Here is a 7,958-nt window from a genome sequence, read left to right on the forward strand (position 1 = left end):
CGCATGACTCCCGGAAGCCATGCCCTCCCATCTCCCTCATATCACCCAGCAGCAACAGCTTCTGTTCCCATGGAAACGCATGCGTCCCGGCCCCAGGTGGACCAATGGTTTAGTCCCTAACTATTTTCAGGAATCTTCATCAGTTTCTATGGTAACTCCTGTGGCGTTTTCCAGCACCCACTAGGTGACACTTACTCAAAGGACCGTCAAGCCAGTTTTGCAAATTGTATTATTGCCCTTGTCACCACGCATTTCTCCTGTTGATAATAAAACAAAATTGTAAATATAAAAGAACCAGTAGATTCAAGGTAGGGAGTAAGTATTTTGTGCATATAAATTTGTGACATTCAACCAGATGCCTACACTGTTACAGCATGTTTTCCAAAGGCAAAGACACGGGTGTGTGAGGCTGGTACTTAGTCGGAGGTGTTGAGAAATCTGAAGCCATGCACCCCCTGGGGGTTTACAGGGTGCTGAGACTCTTAATTAGAAACAGGGGAGGGGGGTGTTCTTGACAGCAGTGCTCTTGTGACAGGCAAGATTCTCTAGCACGATATCCCTCTAATTTCTAAGTCGGTTTTGCTCTGTTCAGTTTTAGTGGAAGAAACAGGGCTGGGGGGAGGGCTGTCAAATTTGAATACTTGTCCACACCTGCACAGCTGGGACCCGGCCTCATGTTCCTAGGGTTTCTGGAGCCAAACTCGTTCTCTACAGATTTCTGCCTGCACTTTGCCCCACAGTTACGCTCCCCATTAAGCCAAGACAATGTGCAACCAGACTATTAAGGGCACAGCCTACTTGGCCAAGTCAGTGGATGCTGTGTGTGCTCTCTACTCTGGGAATGTAATATTAACATACAGAATGCAAAACAAGGTAATTATTTTAAAAGCACCTGCGTGTTAAATTCCTGGGCTGGAGGACGGGAGGTACCGAAAGCCCTGTTTCCAAAGCTGAGTTGATGGTGACTTGGTAAGCCTTGGAATGTCTTCCCTGATACTGTCATTTATCAGGTTCATTTAAGGAGAAACATTTGGGAGCAAAGTGGTGTAGAGTACCTGCTGTGTGCATACAGTGAAACGTCAGGTCGAATCATTTCCCTGCATTGTTATGTTGGTGTTTTTAACAGGGAAAGGCAGCAGCCTTTGAACATCTTGAACACCTCCCTGGATTCTTTCCTCCCTGAGCAGATGTGCTCCTCCTCAGGTCTCAGAAGGCCCAGCTCTGGGGCTTCTTTCCAGTAAATCGTACATGCTTCCTATACACGTGCTAATCACAAGAGCTGTCCCACAGATATGTGTCCTGCAGCACTCTAGGCTCCCTACAGGGACAGTGACCGCATCCTGCTGTCCTTCGAGGACTCTGCAGAAAGTGTGGGATGCATTTGGAAAACTGCCAGTGACAGGAAACTCTGGCTCACCTTTTGTGTTTATACATCTTTCTTCAAGTCCAAGGATGTTTTCTTTCTTTTTTTAGGTATGTTTTCCTGGTTTCAGTAGCTCATAATTTTATGGTTTCACATCTAAGGCCAGTAGGTTACACATTCCCCCACAATTTTATGTTCCATGGTACACAGATTCAGTTCATCTATTTTAAAGAGATGACATTTACTTACATTTGTTTTCCTAGAAAGGGTTTACAACATAATTCGGAATTTAAAAATCAAGTAATGAAACAACATGTGGCTCGGTGATGTGAAGTTTTGTACTTTATAATCTGCTTCTGCAGGTGTGGATAGGGATGTGTGTTTGGAAGTAGGTTTACCAAAATGGCGGCAGTTACTGAACTTTGTGGTTCAATTCTATTTTACTTTGACCTGTTACTTACACTTTTAAGTGTTTGTTTCTAATTTATGATAGGCATACATGATTTCCCCCAGAGAACAAAGATACATTAAAAACAGATATATTGGAACTTATAAATAAATTCAAGCTGGTTCCTTGACAAAAAACAACAACCCAGACAAGGTTCTAGATTCTGGGGGCACCACACTGAATAGAATCACATTCAAATCATACCTTCAAAGAATGACTTAGTCCCTGGAGATTATTTTCATCACCTGGATAGTGTGAAGTCTATTTCAACATGAAGGTAAGCAGGAAAACTGCCATTCTGCAGCATGAGGCCGGGGACATCCAGTGCTGGAAGGCGGGGCACACAACTATGACAACATAAAGAACATTTGTCATATAATCTGTTTTGAACAATATGATTACTTGGTCAAAGTAATACATGTTCTTTATTCCATATCAGAAACCCATGGAAATTATAGAAGTTGTATACACCTGTGTCATATCGCTACACAGGTAACACCACTGCTGACACACAGTTGTCTTCCGACCCACAGATGCTCACACATGCAAGAAAACAAAATTAGGATTTAGAGCAAATACGTGCAGCCATGTATTTTGCTTTTAAAAACACCATATCACTCATGAGTCTTTTCGCACATTACTCTCATCTTGTCTCTTTTTATGCATCAATCTATCACCCTTTCCAAGGTCGGGACATCCACGGAGGATGCCAAGGCTGAAACAAAATATAACATACACATTATACAGTTGAGCTAGATGTGACGTGCCATATTTCTTTAATCGGAAGCAGTTATTCTCAGAATTTTTTGAGATTTCTGAAAATTAATGTTTCATTTTGTTTCCTCATTTTGATAATACATGAAGGCTAAATAAAAATGCAAGTGTATGCCAGATCTCGTGGATGAACATATCATTACTTAGCACTGCCTTGAAATTTCCAAGACCAGATTTATCCTTCTGTTCAAGACTGCCCTGTCACCAGACAGCATTAATTTAATCGGAATTAGTTACTTAAACAGAGAAGGGACAGAGCCACAGGTGCTAACCCAGTTCAAAGAAGGCCAGTGTTAAACTCAGCATGAAATGCAACTCCAGGTCACATTTGCCTTGGCCAGTCTTCTGGTTCGTACTTTTGTTTAGGTTGTATAGGAGGATACGAGCTGTAAGCATACTGTGTGTATTTGCTACTTTTTATTTATAAATAATTATAGATTCCCTTCAGGGGAAGTTGTAGAGATGAGCCCCGTGTCCCCTGTCCCCCTGCTGATGACACATTATGTAACTAAGTACAGTATAAAAAGAGTGGAGTTGACTGTTATGTCACCAGTTTTGTGTGTACCTCTCCCTTTGGGGGTGGCCTATACCACTTCAGCCACATGTGGATTTGTGTGACCAAACCACCATCAGCATGTCAACATACAGAGCTCTTCCGTCAACACAAACCTCTCCCTCATGCTTCCTCAAGTGCTTGGGAAGGGTTTCTGCTCTGCTGTTGTTGGGAAGTGTTCCATAATGTCACCTGAAGTCTGTTTGTTGACAGCATCAAGTAAAAATTATCCCACCCCAAACCCCAATGGCGCCAAGGTTGGAAAAGCCTGAGCTAATATATTAGTGAGCTTTCTCTGGATGATAAGGCGCGATCAATGGCATGCAACAGTAACAATTTGTTTTCCTGAATCTGGGGCTTCCACTCTTCCAAGCCTTCCAAGCTGACCTTGGCTGGAGTCACTCGTGGTTCAGGGGTCAGTCCTGGGCTGGGTGAGCAGGGCTAGGATCAGCCTGGGGTGGCCCCACTGCACACCTCTTACATCCTATCCCTGGAACCAATGGACCATTATCTTCTCCTGGTGACTGCAGAGCACAGGACGGGATGAGAAATTTCCAAGATGCTTCTTACATCATGTTGACTAGTGTCTCATTGGCCAATCACATGACTGAGCCAAGTATTGGGGAATTTCGTGACCCATAGTTGGGGGGATGCAACTTTGCATGGGTAGAAATGGTGCTGATGATCATTAATGCAGTCTACCACATCTTTGTTGGTTGCATATTTTCTTTTTATCATGTGCTTCATAAATGAAAATTGGTTTTATTTTTGCCTCAATGTAGAATCACTTTTAAGAGGAGAATATAACCCATTTACATTTATTGTAATCTGTAAATTGTCTATTATTATTTTAGTTTTATTTTATAACTTCTTTCCCCACTGCCTTGCTCTTGCAAGTGGATGTCTCCTTTTTCATATATTTATTTAATATTCTGGAAGTTATGTATTCTTTCAATCCTAATATTGAACACTCTTTTCCTTTCATGCTCAGTGTTGACAGTCACTCAGTTTATATTAAATTCCTTTCTCTGCCCAACATATAGATAAGATGGCTGATTTATTTATTTACTTATTTATTTATTTTTAATTTTTTAAAAATGTTTTATTCACTTTTGAGAAACAGAGAGAGAGACAGAGCATGAGCAGGGGAGGGGCAGAGAGAGAGGGAGACACAGAATCCAAAGTGGGCTCCAGGCTCCGAGTTGTCAACACAGAGCCCAACATGGGGCTCAAACTCACAAGCTGTGAGATAATGACCTGAGCTGAAGTTGGACACTTAACTAACTGAGCCACCCAGGTGCCTCTAAGATGGGACTATTTTAAACAAGCTTTATTTCTCTTAATTTTCCCCATCTTTATTTCTATTACATTTCTTGGTATTATTGTTCCACTAGGGCCAGCTCAATGTTAGTTTTTTTTTAACACATGATTTAACTTGCCTTTCAAGAATTATTTTCTTCCTTGCATTAGATTTTCAACCAAAATTTACAGCAAACATTGGTATTATAAGTATGGCTCTGATGCTTCCATGATTTCCTTTCATGACCCACTGTGGTGAGTTCTGTGTCCTGGTTAATCTTGCTAATTTTCAGGCAGTGTTTTCCAGGAAGCATATACTTTGATGTTCTACCCCCTGGATATCTGAAAATGCCATTCTTTTGTCTTTATTCATGAGTGAAATCTAGTCTAGAAAATTTACAGTTAAGATGGTTTCTGTTCAACACTGTGTCAAACATGTGCCATTTTGTTATAATGGTAGTGTTGTAGAATAGGAAACAAATATGTGCTTATTTTTCAGGTGGCTTTGTATTTTCCTTCACCTACACATCCTGAACTCTTTTTTTTTTAAATTTTTTTTTTAACGTTTATTTATTTTTGAGACAGAGAGAGACAGAGTGTGAACAGGGGAGGGGCAGAGAGAGAGGGAGACACAGAATCTGAAACAGGCTCCAGGCTCTGAGCTGTCAGCACAGAGCCTGACGCGGGGCTTGAATTCACAGACCGTGAGATCATGACCTGAGCCGAAGTTGGACGCTTAACCGACTGAGCCACCCAGGTGCCCCCTGAACTCTTTTTAAAGACTGATGGGGTTGTCTGTTTTTCCCATTAAATCTTGCTGGCCCCTGATCCTTAAATCTTTCTTGGGCTCAGAGATTTGTTTCAACTCTTTCTTTGGTTATTGATTTCATTCCATTTCTTCAGTTTTCTCATCATGAGGACCACTGTGCCTTTCCTGGGTCTGTTCTCCTTGCTCCGTGGCTTTTCTGGACTTATGTTCATACATTTGTCCATTTTTCCTCCAAGTTTTACGCACATCCTGCATGTTTTCTCAACCCCTCATGCATCCCTCAGCTTTGGAGTGCCTCTGTCATCACCGACCAGCATTCCTGCCTTCTCTACCTCACTCTTTGCTTCCTCATTTTTAGTGTTTCTTCCTTCTGAAGGCTTGTTCTGATTGGGTGGTTGTAATGTTCATCCACCCTTCCGTTTTCCTGGGGATGTTTGTTCTCACAGGTGCTGTGTCCTTAGATTCATGGGATGTCTCTCTTCTTTTTAATGCAGTTTTCTTTTTGTGCGCCCTTTTCATCATTACGGGAATGGCTTTGGCCACATTTAGGACTGGGCTGTAACCGCGGGAACTGAGACCGGGTGTCCATACTCTGGGAGTGGCGTTGGCATCCATCCACTCAGGGCCCCGCCACGCCCTCCCCTCTGCTGTATGGGGCAGACAGTTCAGCTGTGATCCTGAGATTGCCCAGTGCCTTGTGGGTCCCGAGGCTAGAGGGCAAATACCCACCTTTGCTCGGGAATGTCAGCGAGGTTTACAGTGCCTTCGCCCACAGCCTCATGGCCTCATTGTGCACATTCCCTCGTTGTGCTCATCCTCCGAATGCGGCTCATCCGTGAGGCCTCTGGCGGTGATTCCTCACTGTTTCTGGCTTGTGGATGGGCTGTTTCCTCCCCCACTTTGAGTTTTCCTACGCCATATATTCTGCCGCTCATCCCAACGGCAACCTTCCTGGAGGGTGAACAGAGAGACACACATTATGGTCTCTACCTCGCCAACACTTCTTGACCCTTTGCTTTATGAAGCACCTCACTGAAAGCTTCATGGGAAAACATGGGAATGGAGCAAGGTTAAGTGGCCCAGAAAGGTGATTAAGATCCCGGGATCCTGTCAGAGTCCTGGATCCAGTTCTCCCGTGGTGGACACAGGTATATCCTGCCACACGACACGCCCCACTCTCTTGGCCCTTTCCCTGTGTTCTCTGTTATGAGGGGACAGTGTTGGGGCCCACCAGCTCCGGGGCAGTGTTTGTCATCTTCCTGGTGACCGCGATAGCCCCCTCAACTTCAGGGTGCAGTTCTGGTGCGAGTTTTTCCATGACACTGTCGGCTCCCCTCGGATAGGCGTAAAACCCGGGGAGGTGGCTGGGGATGGCCACTGGGTCTTCCCTCACCCCCCTTTCACAGGCCGGTAGTAACGACTTTCTTGATTGATCAGTAGAAAGTGCTCACATTCTCCCTCCAGATGTACCTGCGGTGACACGTGCTAGAGGGAGCGAGGGACCCTTCAAGAGCAGGTACACGTGTTTCCATCACGCAGAATTTGGCTTCTATCCCGAGATATCACTGAGCCCTGCCTGAGGGTCAGGCATGTGACGGTTTACTGTCAGCAAAATCCTGATGTATGCCCCATCAGCATGAAAGTACTTTTGTAGCCTCAACTTTAACATGTTTTAAAAATATTTTTTATAGTTTATTTATTTTGAGAGACAGAGGGAGAGCGAGCATGAGTGGGGGAGGGTCAGAAAGACAGAGAGAGAGAAAATCTCAAGCAGGCTCCACGCTGTCAGCACAGAGCCCGACGTGGGGCTCGAACTCATGAACCAAAATCAAGAGACGACGCTTAATCCACTGAGCCCCCCGGTGCACCTCAACTTCAGAGATTTCTAACATGCTTTCCTCATAATATACACACACTGTCCCTGAACAGATATACAAGTATGTCTTCTAGAGTCAGGGTGAGGGGAGGGCCTGAAGGTGTGTTAGCACTTGTCAGAGGAAAGGACGGAGAACCCAAGAAGTGACACACGTTTCAGGGTCGCAGGGACATCACAGCAGAGCGAAGACCAGGGCCCACACCTCAGGGTCTGCTCCACAGACACGGGAGGCACCGGCTGCTCCCGGGCACACCGGTGGCCATCACCACTTTGGACAACGTTTGGGCGTATTGTCTGCCGAAGATTCACCCCAGCACACCCTGGGCTGTCACACCTCAAGGTGCGCGATCCGCACGTGTGCACATGTGTGACCTCCAGTGACGCTGTGAGAATATTCACACGAGCAGTGATATACTCGCCTCCAACCGGGAAGGACCCAGTGTCTGTCGACATTTAATGGATTAACGCACTTTGTTCTGTTCAGATAACGGAGGCACTACCCAGTGATGCAAGCTGACAAAGTACCACTTCCTGCAGCTTTAGGAATGTCACAGACGTGATGCTGAGCAGGAGAGTCCACTGATTCCGAGTTCAGAGTCGAACGTGCCTGGTGGTGACAGTGCTCTGAGAAGTGGTTGCCTCTGAAGCGTGTGACGGGGAGGCAGCATGGCTGGTGTTGTGTGTCTGGATCCGTGGGCGTGGAATAGCACATTCATAAGGTGTATGCTCTTCTCTGTGTGTATTATGCATCAACAGACACGTCCGTGCACGTAAACATACACACAGTTTATTCTGTGACTGGTCAAACCCTTTCCCTTGGAGCATCTCAGCGTGCCCATCTGTGAAATGGGAAGGAAAACCAATTACTTCCCAAGT

At 45.0% G+C, this 7,958-nt stretch overlaps 1 long non-coding RNA gene across 1 annotated transcript; it reads right to left on the bottom strand.

Moving 5' to 3' along the window:
* Positions 1-201: 201 nt before the first annotated feature.
* Positions 202-2,144, bottom strand: LOC125930985 (uncharacterized). The gene is made up of 3 exons (XR_007460330.1): positions 2,016-2,144; positions 1,418-1,584; positions 202-257 (listed from the first exon to the last, which is right to left on the bottom strand). It is a non-coding gene; the product is annotated as an uncharacterized LOC125930985 (long non-coding RNA).
* Positions 2,145-7,958: the final 5,814 nt, after the last annotated feature.

Source organism: Panthera uncia, chromosome A2, assembly GCF_023721935.1.
Source record: "Panthera uncia isolate 11264 chromosome A2, Puncia_PCG_1.0, whole genome shotgun sequence".
In the NCBI taxonomy this organism is placed as follows: domain Eukaryota; kingdom Metazoa; phylum Chordata; class Mammalia; order Carnivora; family Felidae; genus Panthera; species Panthera uncia.